The sequence below is a fragment of the Kogia breviceps genome, chromosome 3, assembly GCF_026419965.1.
Source record: "Kogia breviceps isolate mKogBre1 chromosome 3, mKogBre1 haplotype 1, whole genome shotgun sequence".
Classification (NCBI taxonomy): domain Eukaryota; kingdom Metazoa; phylum Chordata; class Mammalia; order Artiodactyla; family Physeteridae; genus Kogia; species Kogia breviceps.
Window position 1 is genome coordinate 68,433,686 of NC_081312.1, and position 15,552 is coordinate 68,449,237.

General features: G+C 36.2%; 1 non-coding gene across 1 annotated transcript; it reads left to right on the forward strand.

The window, feature by feature from the left end:
* TRNAR-UCU (transfer RNA arginine (anticodon UCU)) lies at positions 1-73 on the forward strand. The gene has a single exon. It is a non-coding gene; the product is annotated as a tRNA-Arg (tRNA).
* The last annotated feature ends 15,479 nt before the right edge of the window (positions 74-15,552 follow it).

Consider the following 15,552-nt stretch of genomic DNA (forward strand, 5'->3'; position numbering starts at 1 on the left):
TCCCTGGTGGTCCAGCAGTTAAGACTCTGTGCTTCTAACGCAGGGGCCCCAGGTTTGATACCTGGTCAGGGAACTAGATTCCACATGCCACAACTAAAAGATCCCGCATGCCACAAGGAAGATCCCGCATGCTGCAACTGAGACCCGGCACAACCAAATAAATAAATAAATAAATAAATAAATAAATATTAAAACAACAAAAAAGGAAGTCTTTTAATGGAGGTGAGGAGACATGGTTAAGATTCGGTAAGGATCATAATGTAACAGTTTAAGACTGGTGGATAAAGCAAGGCGACGATGTTGATGCAAGGGTTTCAAATAGATTTGGTGGGTTAGTAGTTATTTGATGCTATCTATTGAAAATTTGAAGAGTTTGATTTCATTTAGATGTATTTTTCTGGCAAGTTTCTGAAACAAAATTAAAGTCATTTGTAATATTTGTCTTCCTGGTCAAGAGATTCCTGAAATTGTAAAATCAAGTTGAAGAAGACAGTGGAAAAGTTAAGTTATATTAGTGAAGTCATATTAATATAGACAGTAAGCTGGGTAGATGGTTCCTGTTCTCAATACCCCCCCCCCCCATTGTGGTCATTTTCAGTCTAAGCTGAAGTGTAGAGCATTCACATTTGGGGACGTATCAGTCCACACTTTCCACTCTATTTGAGGTGTCATGCATGCAAATTAGGTTTCTGGTGTGGTTTTGGTTTTTCAATCTCCATAAATACCTGGGTTCCCTGTTGTTTTTGTTTTATTTTAGCATGATTATTTATTGAATCATTTGATGACACATTGGCTATGCAGCATCATTTAACACACTGCAGACAACACATATGAACTCTACATCACGGATAAACACATGATCAGTGCTTGAAGTCCACTTCTCATCAGGAAACAAAAGTGCCACAATTAACCCAAGAGAGTAGATCTCATCCCTAATGTGAAGATATCACAGATTTGTTTGTTTACTTTCTTGATCATTTTTGTAATATTAAAGATTCAAGAGATATCTGTAAGCATGTAAGCACAACATTCTTCCCTTAAAACAGCACTTGTTTCCCCTTGAGAGGCCAATATCATATCTGTGTGGCTCTATTCTGAAGTACTGCCTGTCCAATTTTATGAACTTCTCAAGTGAGGAGTTCAATAGTCCAGATGGCATTGTCTAACAGTTTCACTATTCTCCAACTCATAGCATGTAAAATCCTCCCAACTTTCTGGCCTTTTTTAAAGCACATATTCAAGAGAATTGAGATGAAAAGAAAGCAGTCCAGAATTCCTCTTGATTAGATAGGGTTTGGATCTCAAATTAAGTCCCAGTTTTTCTCTTCATTTAATTGTTATCTAAAGATTTCCTTTTCCAAGAGGCAGTATTGATGTCTAAAATGAACCCCATGATATCTGACATCATTTTACCAAGGTACAATGCCTTCCCATTTATGAGGTAAAAGCCTGAAGGCTTCTGTACCACAAACCCTATACCAGTCATTGAGGGCCACTTGATGATCTGTTTTCTGGCAAAACACCCAGAGGAGCTGTCAAATACTGTAACATTTTGGCATCACTCATGGTCTGGTACCAAGCATGCTATTTGTAGTGCTAAGATGCTGAGATAGATCTAAAGCAAAAAAGAGGTAGTTTGCTCCTTGCTCCTTAGAGCTCTTTGAAGTTCTATTTCTGTAAACAATTGACTACAAAAGCTACCTCCTATGAAAGCACCCCAATTATTGTTTCAGCAAAGATACAAAACTCCATTCCTATCATAGGGACAGTATGATGGGGGATTTTAGATTTATGGCTGTCTGGCCTATTATGTTGTTTACCATGTAAATATTCACATAATGATTGAGTCCAGTTGCCCAGGAAACCAACTGATTCATTACAATAAACTGGTGCCAAGGAAAGCTGAGTGTCTCCCAAAGGAAAATGTTTACAAACCGAAGAGTCAGGAAGATTGTATACTTTAGTCAATTCACGAGTAAATTGCAGCCAGGTGTTAGATTCATACCAAGTGACTAAAAGCACAAAAATGAATATCAAGAAGAAGGGCTTTAAAGAAAAATAAAAGGCATTTAGATAGAAAAGAAAGAAGTAAAACTTTGTTTGCAGATGACATGATTGACATGATTGCTAAAGTTCTGAAGGCATCTATAAACAAGCAACTAGAGGTAATACATGCATTTAACAAGATATTTGCATATAAGATCAGTACACAAAAATGAATTGTATTTTTATATACTAGCAATGAATAATTAGAAATTAAAACTTATAAAATTACCTAGGTTAGGCAATGATTTCTTAGATTCAACATCAAAGCACAAATGATAAAAGAAAAATTTGATAAACTGAACTTCATCATTATTAAAAACATTTGCACTTCAAAGAACACCATAAGAAAGGTAAAAGACAAGGTCACAAACTAGAAGAAAATATTTATAAATCATATAATTTGATAAGGGACTTGTATCCAGAATATATTAAGAACTTATAACTCAACAATAAAAAGACAAAAAACCCAACTAAAAGACAGACAAGGGCTTCCCTGGTGGTGCAGTGGTTGAGAATCTGCCTACATATGCAGGGGACGTGGGTTTGTGTCCCGGTCCAGGAAGATCCCATATGCCGCGGAGCGGCTGGGCCCGTGAGCCATGGCTGCTGAGCCTGTGCGTCCGGAGCCTGTGTTCTGCAACAGGAGAGGCCACAACAGTGAGAGGCCCGTGTACCACACACACACAAAAAAGACAGACAAAACATTTGAACAAACAGTTCTCCAAAGAAGATACACAAATGGCCAATAAGCTCATGAAAGAATGCTGAATATCATCAGGCAGTAGGGAAATGTTGATTAAAACCACAAAAGATACCACAAGAAATATAGCCGATAGAACAGTGATAATCAAACAAACAAACAAACAAATAGAAAATAACAAGTGTTGGCAAATATGTGGAGAAATGAGAACTCTCATGCATTGTTGGTGGGAATGTAAAATGGTGCAGCTTTTTGGAAAAGAGTTTGGCAGTTTCCTACAGTGTTAAACAGAGTTACTGACAATTCTACTCCTAGGAATTTCTGTAAGAGAAGTGAGATTATATACTCACATAGAAACTTTTACACAAATGTTCATAGCAATATTAGCTAATATTAGCTAATATTTAGCATAATAGCTAAAAGGTAAAAACAATACAAATGTCCATCAGCTGGTGAATGGATAAACAAAATTTAGTATATCCACACAAAGAATACTATTTAGCAATTAATAGGAATGAAGCACTGATACATGCTGCAACATGGATGAGCCTCAAAGATATTATCTTTAATGAAAGAAGGTAGATACAAAAGATCACATACTATATGAATCCATTTATATGAAATGTCCAGAATCGGCCAATCTATAGAGACAGAAAGTGATTAGTGGTTGCCTAAGGCTGTCACGAGGAGAGGGAGATTGAGTGGGCACAAGGTTTCTTTCTGGAGTGACCAAAATATCCTAAAATTAGATTGTGGTGATTTTTGTACAAGTCTATAAATATAACTGCTACTGCATTATAGATCTAGCAAGCGTGAATTTTATGGTATGTAAATTATATCTCAATAAAGCTATGACCATTTTCTTAACTGTTTTGGGTTGTTTTTGTAGGTCCTTTTCTTCTCTTGTGTTTCCCACTCAGAGAAGTTCCTTTAGCATTTGTTGTAGAGCTGGTTTGGTGGTGCTGAATTCTCTTAGCTTTTGCTTGTCTGTAAAGCTTTTGATTTCTCCACTGAATCTGAATGAGATACTTGCGGGGTAGAACAATCTTGGTTGTAGGTCCTTCCCTTTTATCACTTTAAGTATATCATGCCACCCCCTTCTGTCTTGTAGAGTTTCTGCTAAGAAATCAGCTGTTAACCTTATGGGAGTTCCCTTGTATGTTATTTGTCGTTTTTCCCTTGCTGCTTTCAATAATTTGTCTTTGTCTTTAATTTTTGCCAATTTGATTACTATGTGTCTTGGTGTGTTTTTCCTTGGGTTTATCCTGTATGGGACTCTCTGCACTTCGTGGACTTGGGTGGCTATTTCCTTTCCCATGTTAGGCAAGTTTTCGACTATAATCTCTTCAAATATTTTCTCTGGTCCTTCTTCTCTCTCTTCTCCTTCTAGGACCCCTATGAGGGGAATGTTGTTCTGTTTAATGTTGTCCCAGCGGTCTTTAGGCTCTCTTCATTTCTTTTCATTCTTATTTCTTTATTCTGTTCCACAGCAGTGAATTCCACCATTCTGTCTTCCAGATCACTTATCTGTTCTTCTGCCTCAGTTATTCTGCTATTGATTCCTTCTAGTGTAGTTTTCATTTCAGTTATTGTATTATTCATCTGTTTGTTTGTTCCTTAATTCTTCTAGGTCTTGGTTAAACATTTCTTGCATCTTCTCAATCTTTGCCTCCATTCTTTTTCCGAGGTCCTGGATCATCTTCACTATCATTTTTCTGAATTATTTTTCCGAAAGGTTGCCTATCTCCACTTCATTTAGTTGTTTTTCTGGGGTTTTATCTTGGTCCTTCATCTGGTACATAGCCCCCTCCTTTTTCATCTTGTCTATTTTTCTGTGAATGTGATTTTCCTTTCACAGGCTGCAGGATTTTACGGCTCCTGATTTTAAATGAAAATTTTAAAGCTGATTTTTCTTCACTGTTAATACATTATATTATCCATAGGAATTTAGTGAAATATATGCCAGAAAAGTATTTCTTTACTTTTCCCCTACTGTACTATACATACTCATTTTTTTCAACACAGTTATTAACCAGCTCATTCAGTTGAACATTGGAGGGTTATGAAGATGTGTAAAATTTGGGCATAGCCTAGAGAGAATTCCAGGCTCCTCTCCTTTTCCTCATCTTCATTTCTTACTTCACCTAAGTTTTTCCTGAGCTGTAGTTTCTCTGAGATTTTTCTCTCTCCATCATGTGGCAGGTGAGATAAGAACTGTGGAGAATGTGCCTTAAAATTACCTTCTGGAGAGATAGAAGAGGAGGGTATTTATTCTCAAACTCCTGTCCTCCCATTATCAAGGGTTCTTTCAGGTGTGCCAGAATGGCTGAGAGGGTTTCCAAAGGCATCCTACATGGTGACAGAAGAAAATTCTCATAGAAAGAAAGAGACCCTTGCTGCAGCCCAGACAAGGAGCTGCCAGGCTACGCCTTCCTACAGTTTGTTGTGGCAACAGTTCTGGAACCAAGAAGTGAGCCAGGAGGATGTAAAATGAGACATAAAGGATGTCCAAAGGGGTCTAAAGGTTCTGGACCCAATTCCAATGTGCGTGTGTATGTGGTGGTTGTGGTTTTCGACACTACCAAGCAACTCTCAGACCCAGGTGGGTGTCCTGCAATTCAACTCAATTGTGACACTATCTACATGAAGAGAGCATCGGTTTCCACAGATTAAGGGCTCAGTTCCTTGATACTGTCCCCGTCCACCAACTTCAGACACTAGTTCCAAGTCCAGGTTATCACCTGTGCTTCTGCCCAGCTGGTTATAAATCAGAGGTTCCTGTGGCTCACAGAACTCAGGGCACCTGTTTACTCACTAGATTATTGTTTTATATAAAAGGTTGTAACTCAGGAACAGCCAGATTGAAGACATGCATAAGGCAAGGTATGGGGAAAAGGGCTCAGAACTTCCATGCTTCCCCAGGTGCCACTCTCTGGGAATCTCTATGTGTTCACCAACTGGAAAGCTGTCCAAACCTCATAATTTTGGGTTTTTATGGATGCTTTTATTACATAGGCATCAATCCATTCAATCTCCAGCCCCTCTCCCCTTTCCTCTAATCATATAATTGGATCTCCTGGCGGTCAGTCTTCAACCTTAGGTGGGGGTCCAAAAGTCACCTCTTTAAGATAGCAAAAGATACCTTTTAGCTTTCATCACTTTGAGAACTCTAAGGATTTTAGGAGCTCTGTGCAAGAAACAGGAGGAACACCAAATATATATATATATATTACTAAAAATCACAATGTCAAACAGTCTGCTTCTAGCCTAGGCAAAGGAAGACATCAGTGGGTCATGCCCATCTCAGCTGAGGACTTTGAGTTTGTAGCAAAAGGCTCATGGGAGCAAAAAGTATATATTTGCCTGGTATCATCCTCTCTGGATATTCATCCCTGGGGAGTTTGGCAAGGAAGTGTAGCTGTGACATAATGGGAGTAGGATGTTTGAGGGCCTGGACTCTTGCCGCTTCTCAATCTCATTCTACCTAATAGGTGTAACTGAAATAGGCCATAGCCCTTGACCTCACATAGCACAAGTGTTTCTGGCACATTGTCAACTGAAATGTTTTATGAGTGAGAGATAATTGCTAAAGAAAATATATTATAACCTCCTTGAAAAATATTGCTCATTATAACAAACATTTTTAAATGTATAAAGTTATTATTTTGGCATGACTGAAAGGAAGATATCAAAGATAAAATTTTAATTATTAATGTTCATGATATTCTGTTAGTGGGCTGGCAATATAATAAAAAGAAATAAATCATAAAATTTAAAATAAACAAATAATAAAATACAATAAACATTTATATCTATACAAATATTTATATAATATTTATATTTATATAATAAACATATTTATAACTATTATTTTGTCAAACACATTTTAATTACCTTAATTGCAGAAATTCCATGTTCAATCCCTTTAAAATCCTTTCAAAGAATATTTCTTTAAAATAAAAGTATCGAAATTGGAAGGGAAGAGATAAAATTGTCATATGCAGTTGACATGATACTACATATAGAAAACCCTAAAGACTCCACACAAAAACTATTAGAACTGATAAACAAATTCAGCAAAGTTGCAGGATACAAGATTAACGTATAGAAATCAGTTGCATTTCTTTACACTAACAATGAAATATCAGAAAGGGAATCTAAAACAAAAATCCCTTTTAAAATCACATCAAAAAAATACATAGGAATAAACCTGACAAAGGCAGTAAAGGACTTATATGCTGAGAACTAGAAAATGTTAATAAAAGAAATTGATGATGATTCAAAGAAATGGAAAGATATCCTATGACCTTGGATTGGAAGAATTAATATTGTTAAAATGGACATACTACCCAAAGCAATCTACAGATTTAATGTGATCCCTATCAAATTACCTATGAAATTTTTCACAGAACTAGAACAAATAATCTTAAAATTTATATGGAACCATAAAATACCCAGAATTGCTTAGCAAAACCTGAGGAAAAAGAACGAAGCAAGAGGCATAACCTTCCCAGACTTCAGACCATAATACAAAGCTACAGTAACCAAAACAGTGTGATACTGGCACAAAAACAGACATATGGATCAGTGGAACAGAATAGAGAACCCAGAAGTAAACCCACACATGTATAGTCAATTAATCTCCAACAAAGGAGGCAGGAATATACAATGGAGAAAAGACAGTCTCTTCAGCAAGTGATGTTGGGAAATTTGGACAGCCACATATAAATCAATGACTTTAGAATGCACTCTCACACCATGCACAAAAATAAACTCAGAATGGCTTAAAGACTTCAATATAAGACATGTCACCATAAAACTCTTAGAAGTGAACATAGGCAAAACATTCTCTGACATAAATTGTATCAATATTTTCTTAGGCCAGTCTCCCAAAGCAATAGAAGTAAAAGCAAAAATAAACAAATGGGACCTAATCAAACTTACAAGCTTTTGTACAGCAAAGAAAACTATAAAAAATGAAAAGGCAATCTACAAACTGGGAGAAAATATTTGCAAATGATGTGATTGACAAGGGCTTAATTTCCAAAATATACAAACAGCTTATACAACTCAATAACAAAAAAACAAACAACCCAATGGAAAAATGGGCAGAAGACCTAAATAGACATATATCTAAAGAAAACACACAGATGACTAAAAGGCACATGAAAAGATGCTTAACATCACTAATTATTAGAGAAATGCAAATCAAAACTACAATGAGACACCACCTCACACTGGTCAGAATGGCCATCATTAAAAAGTTTACAAATAACAAATGCTGGAGAGGGTGTGGAGAAAAGGAAACCCTCCTACACTACTGGTGGGAATGTAACTTGGTGCAGCCACTATGGAGAACAGTATGGAGATTCCTCAAAAAACTAAAAACAGAGTTGCCATATGATTCTGCAATTCCACTCCTGGGCATATATCCAGAGAAAACTACTTTGAAAAGATACATGCACCCTAATGTTCATAACAACACTATTTACAATAGCCAAGACATGGAAACAACCTAAATGTATATCAACAAATGAATGGATAAAGAAGATGTGGTATATATATACAATGGGATACTACTCAATCATAAAAAAGAATGAAATAATGCCATTTGCAGCAACATGGATGGACCTAGAGATTATCATACTAAGTGAAGTTAAGTCAGAAAGAGGAAGACAAATACCATATGATATCACTTATATGTGGAATCTAAAATATGACACAAATGAACTTACCATGAAACCGAAACAGACTCACAGACATAGAGAACAGACTTGCGGTTGCCAAGGGGGAACGTACATGGAGGAGGGATGGAGTGGGAGTCTGGGGTTAGCAGAGGCACACTATTATATAAGGATGGATAAACAACAAGGTCTTACTGTATAGCACAGGGAAATATATTCAATATCCTGTGATAAATCATAATGGAAAACAATATGAAAAAATATATATGTATATCTGAATAACTTTGCTGTACAGTAGAAATTAACACAACATTGTAAATCAACTATATGTCAATAAAATACATTTTAAAAAAGAATATTTCTTTAAATAACATGCAAGCATTTTCTGTCAGTTATATTTCAGTAAATCTGGAAAATTTTTAAAAAGTCCAAGCTATTATTTGTCTTGTTAAATCCATTTTTAACAGCTTTATTGAGGTATAATTGACATACAATAAACTGTACATATTATGTGTACACTTGTGAAACCATCACCACAATCAAGATATTAACACAGCAGGGGCATATCCACCATCCCCAAAGTTTCCTCTTATACCCTTTTGTAATCCCTCCCTTCTGTTCCTTCCTGTTCTACTGTCCTACCCTGTCTCAAGGCACTGAAGATCTGCTTCCTGTCACTACAGATTTATCTATGTTTTCTAGAATTTTATAAGAATGGAGTCATAGAGTATGCACTCTTTTTTGGTATGGTTTCTTTCACTCAGCATAATTATTTGGAGATGCATCCACGGTTCTTTGGTGGTTTTTTTTTTTGCATATTCTGCTGTATATACAATTTACCCTACTGACAGGCATTTATGTTTTTCCAGTTTTTGGCTATTAGAAATATAGTTGCTATAACATTTATGTGCAAGTCACAAGTATGGACATAAGATTTCATTCTGTAAGATAAATACCTAGGATATTATAGGTGTATGTTTAACTTTTTAAATTTTCAAAAATGGCAGTACTTTTTTACATTTCATCAGCAATGTATGAGAGTTTCAGTTCTTCCATATTTTTGTCAACACTTAGTATGATCAAGCTTTAAAATATTACCTATTATAGTAGGTATATAGATTGAAAGCTCCAATTACTCCAGTCTTTTAAAAGTTTAGTCATTCTAATAGGTGTGTAATGGCATCTCATTGTGGTATTGAACTTCACTTCTAATAACTAATAATGTGGATCATCTTTCCCTATATGTTCTTCCTTTGATTAAGCATATGCTCAAATCTTTCACCCATTTTTATCAAGTTGCTTATTTTCTTATTGCTGAGTTTTGAGAGCTCTTTATATATTCTGAACTTATATTTATCAGATGTATAATTTTCAAATATTTTCTCCCAGGATATAGCTTGCCTTTTAATTCACTTAGCAATGTCTTTTGTTTTATTTTTGTTTTTCTGTTTTTATTTTTTCACTGTGCTACGTGGCATGTGGGATCTTAGTTTCCTGACCAGGGATCAAACCCACGCCCCCTGCACTGGAAGTGTGGAGTCTTAACCACTGGACCACCAGGGAAGTCCCTTAGCAGTGCCCTTTTTTTTTTTTAAATGCTATGCTCCTAAGCTTCATTTCTTTTTTTCTAATTTTATTATTATTTATTTATTCGGGGGGGCTGTGTTGGGTATTTGTTGCTGCGTGTGGGCTTTCTCTAGTTGCAGCGAGCGGGGCTACTTTTCCTGCGGTGTGCAGGCTTCTCATTGCCGTGGTCTCTCCTGTTGCAGAGCATGGCCACGTGGGCTTCAGTAGTTGTGGCACTCGGGCTTCAGCAGTTGTGGCTTGTGGGCTCTAGAGCACAGGCTCAGTAGTTCTGGCACACGGGCTTAGTTACTCTGTGACAGGTGTGATCTTCCTGGACCAGGGCTCCAACCCATGTCTCTTGCATTGGCAGGCAGATTCTTAAACACTGCACCACCAGGGAAGTCCCAGCAGTGTCTTTTGAAAAGCAGAATTCTATAATTTGATCTTGTCCACTTCATCAATATTTTTTTTTGTAGATTGTGATTTTGGTGTTATATCAAAGTAATCTTTGTCTAACCCAAGGTCACTAACTTCTTTTCAATGTTTTGTCCTAGAAATGTTATAGTTTTAGGTTTTACATTTTTTCTGTAATCCATTTTTTAGCTAGCTTTTATATATGGTGAGAAATATGAACTGAATTTCATTTTTTTATATATGGATATTCAATTGTTCCAGTAAAATTCTCCACAGAATTGCCTTTGTAGCTTCATCAAAAATCAGTTTTCAATACATATATGATTCTAATTCTGGACTCTGTATTCATTCCATTGATCTATTTGTCTATTTTGATGTCAGTACCATACTCTCTTTATTACTGCAGCTTTGGTTCTCCAACTTTGTTCTTTTTTCACAAAGTTGTTTTGGCTATTCTTGCTTGATCTTTTCATTTCCACATTAATTTAATTTAATTTAATTTAATTAATTTTCTTTATTTTTTTGGCTGCATCAGGTCTTAGTTGTGACATGCGGGGTCTTCACTGAGGCGTGTGGGATCTTTCGTTGCAGCATGGGCTCTTTGTTGTGGTGCTCAGGTTTCTTTCTAGTTGTGGTGTGCGAGTTTTCTCTCTTTAGTTGTGGCACGCAGGCTCCAGGGCACATGGGCTCTGTAGTTGTGGCGTGCGGGGTGCAGAGGCCATGGGCTCTGTAGTCTTGCGGCATGTGGACTCTCTCATTGAGGCACCCGAGCTCAGCAGTTGTGGCATGCGGGCTTAGTTGCCCCGTGCCATGTGGGATCTTAGTTCCCAGACCAGGGATTTAACCCCCGTTCCCTGCATTGGAAGGAGGACTCTATCACTGGACCACCAGGGAAGTCCCTCCACATGAATTTTATAATAAGCTTGCTAGTAGCTACAAAAAAAGTCTGTTGGAATTTTGGTTGAGATTGCATTAAATTTATAGATCAAATTGAGAAGAGTAGACATATTAACAATATGGAGTCTTCTGACTATGAACACAGAACACTGTAGATATCTCTACGTATTTGGGTGTTAGATACTAAATACATCTCACAACGTTTTATAGTTTGCAGTGTACGAGTTTTGCACATCTTCTTTTCAGATTTTCCCCTTAGTAGTTCATATTTTTTGGTGTTACTGTAAATGATATTGTTTTTATTTTAATTTCCAATTGTTTATTTTTAGTGTTTAGAGATATATTTTTTTGTATCAATTTTGTATCCTGCAAAAAGCATTCAGTCTCTCACCATTAAATATGATGTTAGATGACCTTTTCTTGGTAGATGCCTTTTATGAGATTATGGAAGTTCTCCTTTATTCCTAATTCACGGATAGTTTTGATCAGGAATGGATGTTTGATTTTGTTAAATGCCTTCTCATGATCGCTTTAGATGACAGAATGGTTTTCTTCTTAAATTTATTAATATACTGAATTAGACTGATGTTTGAATGTTAAAACAACCTGCATTCCTAGGAAAAACCTTACTTGTATAATTCTTTTATATATTGTTTAATTTAATTTGCTAAAATTTTATTTAGAATTTTTACATCTATGGTCATGAGGCATATTGGCCTTTTCAGTTTCCTTTTCTTGTAATGTCTTTGTTAGATTTGGTGTCAGGGTAATGTTGGCCTCTGATAGAATGATTCTGGAATACTCCCTTCTTTTCAATTTTATTAAAGTTTTTATAGAATTGGTATTAATTTTTCTAAAATATTTGATAGAATTTACCAGTGATGGGCTTTAAAGTTTTCTTTCTGGGAAGATTTTCAACCTCAAATTCAGTTTCTTTAATAAATATGGGACAAGTTAGGGCTATTTATCTCTTCTTGAATGAGTTTTGGTAATTTGTATTTTTCAAGGAATTTGTCCATTTTGTCTAAATTGTCAAATTTATTTCATAGTGTTGTTCATAATATTTCTTTACATATATGTAGTATCTTTAGTGATGTAATGTAAAGATAATCCTGATACTGGTAAAATGTATGTTCTTTCTTCTATTTGTCAGTCTTGCTAGAGGTTTGTTAATTTTATTGATCTTCTTAAATAATCATTTTTTGTTTCATTCTCCTTTGTTTTTTCTGTTATTATTTCATTAATTTCAGCTCTTTTCTTTATTATTTCCTTTCTTCTGCTTACTTTGTGTTTCTTTGATCTCCCTTTTTAGCTTCTTAAGGTAGATATTGAGGCCATTTGAGACATTTCTTCTTCTTTAACATGGTTGTTTAGTTTTATAAACATCTCCCTATGTACTGTTTTAATGGCTTCCCACAAAATTTGATATGTATGTTTTCATTTTCATTCAATTTAAAATATTTTCTAATTTCTTTTTTGATTTATCCTTTGACCATGGGTTATTTAGAATTATGCTATTTAATTTCCAATATTTGGGGGGTTTCCAGAAATCTTATTCTGTTATTAATTTCTTTTTAAAGAAATATTTATTTATTTATTTATTTGGCTGTGCTGGGTCTTAGTTGTGGCATGTGATATCTTTGTTGCTGCACGCAGAATCTTTGTTGTGGCACGCAGGATCCTTTTTAGTTGCAGCATGTGGGCTCTTTAGTTGTGGCCTGTGGGATCTTTTAGTTGGAGCCTGCGGGCTCTTAGTTGTGGTATGCAGGATCTAGTTCCTTGACCAGGGATTGAACCCAGGCCCCTTGCACTGGGAACAGAGTTTGAACCACTGGACTACCAGGGAAGTACCATCTGTTATTAATTTCTAATTAAATTCCACTGTGGTCAGAGAATATACTTCGTATGACTTGAATCATTTAAAATTCATTGAGATTTTTATCATGCCCCAGAATTTGGTCTGTCTTAATAAATGTTCCATGTGTACTTGTAAAGAATATGTACTCTGCAGTTCTTTGGTAGTGTTTTTATAAAATCAATTAGGTCAAGTCAGTTGATTATATTGTTCAAGTCTTCCATATCCTTACTTATTTTCTGTGTACACTTTCAATTGAGACTAGGGTACTGAAACTTCTGTTATTGTGAATTTATCTATTTCTCCTTGCTGGTCTATCAGTTTTTCCTTCATTTATTTTGAAACTCTGTTACTAGGTGTAGCATACATGTTTAGGGTTGTTATATCATCTTTATGATTGACCCTTTTCTCTTTAAGAAATAATCTTCTATATGTCTGGTAATTTTTTTTTTTTTTTCTGCGGTACGCGGGCCTCTCACTGTTGTGGCCTCTCCCGTTGTGGAGCATAGGCTCCGGACGTGCAGGCTCAGCGGCCATGGCTCACGGGCCCAGCCGCTCCGTGGCACGTGGGATCCTCTAGGACCGGGGCACGAACCTTTGTCCCCTACATCGGCAGGTGGACTCTCAACCACTGCACCACCAGGGAAGACCTCTCTGGTAATATTTGTTTTGAAGTTTGCTCTGCATGCTATTAATATATTAATATAGCCACTATAGCTTTTTTGTTTGTTTGCTTACTGTAAGCATGATACATCTATTTCTGTCTTTTACCTCTCCACAGAAACTACACATGCCAGAGGTCAATGGAGCAAGATCTTTTAAGTACTGAAAGAAAAACAAAAACAAAAACAGTCAACCCAGAGTTCTATACCCCATGAAAGTCTTTTTCGAAAGTGAAAAAGAAATAAAGATATTTCAAAACTTTTTCAGACTTTAACTATAACAAACGTTAAAGGAACTTCTCCCAGACAGAAAGAACATGAACATGATACCAGATGGAAATTTGGATCTATGCACAGAGATGAAGAGTTCTGGAAATGGGTAAAACAAAGTCAACAATGATCACAGCATTATAAGTTGTTTCCATGAACTGTCCATTACTTGTGTCTCTTCAGGCTTTAACTATAGTATAGTTAAAGCATCTTTGAACAAATTTATGATAGATAAAATAAATGAAAAAACATTTCCTATTATATCCTCTGAAATAGTGCCAATTAATTTTTCTACACCTCAGCTTTTTCAAGCTGTGTCTTTTAAGTATGTGATATTTTTCATCTCATATATGTAATTCATAGTCAATGTTTCCTAGTAAAATCATTTTACAAGTCCTTTATAAACAGAAATATAAGTCATATGACTAACATCATTTACTAATGATCTGGTGACAATCAGAATGAGCATAAATGGAATCTTGCCTGAGCAAAATCTAATAATTCATGATTTAAAGCCATTTATGTCTTGGCTCTCCTCTTTAAAAATATTCATTCATTCATACAATCAACAATGATTATTAAGTGCCAGGTATTGTTCTAAGCCCTGAGGACAGAGTAGTAAACAAAGTCCCTATTCTCCTGGAGCTCACATTCTGGTGGAAGGAGACACAAAATAAACAAGTACACATATATAGGTAATATGTCAGATGATGGTAAGTGCAGTGACGAAAAATATAACAGAGCAAATTAATAGAAAGGAGGGAGTTTTATTTTAAATTGAGAGATCATTGACGTCCTAATAAAGTGACATTTAAACAGATACGAATAAAGTGAGGGAATGAGACCCTGAGACAGAAATGTGGTTGGTGTGTTGCAGGGATAGGAAGGGTGTCAACTGGCTGAAATAGAGTGAATGAGACAGAGTTGGAGGAGATGAAGTAGCTGGAGGGTCAGATTATGTAGACTTTTTGGCTATAATAATGATATGAATTTTATTTTGTGTGAGATGGAAAGCTACTGAAGCATTTGGAGCAGGAAAGGGACAGTTTATGACTAATGTTTTAAACATAAAACTTTGGCTGCTGTGTTGAGAATAGAGTGCATGGGGGTCAAGAGAAGAAGCAGGGAGACTTGTTACAAAGATAAATAACATACATTGAAAAGCTTTAGATCAACTCTATGTATCTTGTGCTCTGCTGGTAATATAGGTCAAGTGCATATTTAAAACGTAACTGGGCTTTCCTGGTGGCGCAGTGGTTGAGAGTCCGCCTGCCGATGCAGGGGACACGGGTTCGTGCCCTGGTCCGGTAAGATCCCACATGCCGCGGAGCGGCTGGGCCCTGAGCCATGGCCGCTGAGCCTGCGCGTCCAGAGCCTGTGCTCCGCAACGGGAGAGGCCACAACAGTGAGAGGCCCGCATACCGCAAAAAAAAAAAAAAAAGTAATAATAATAAAATA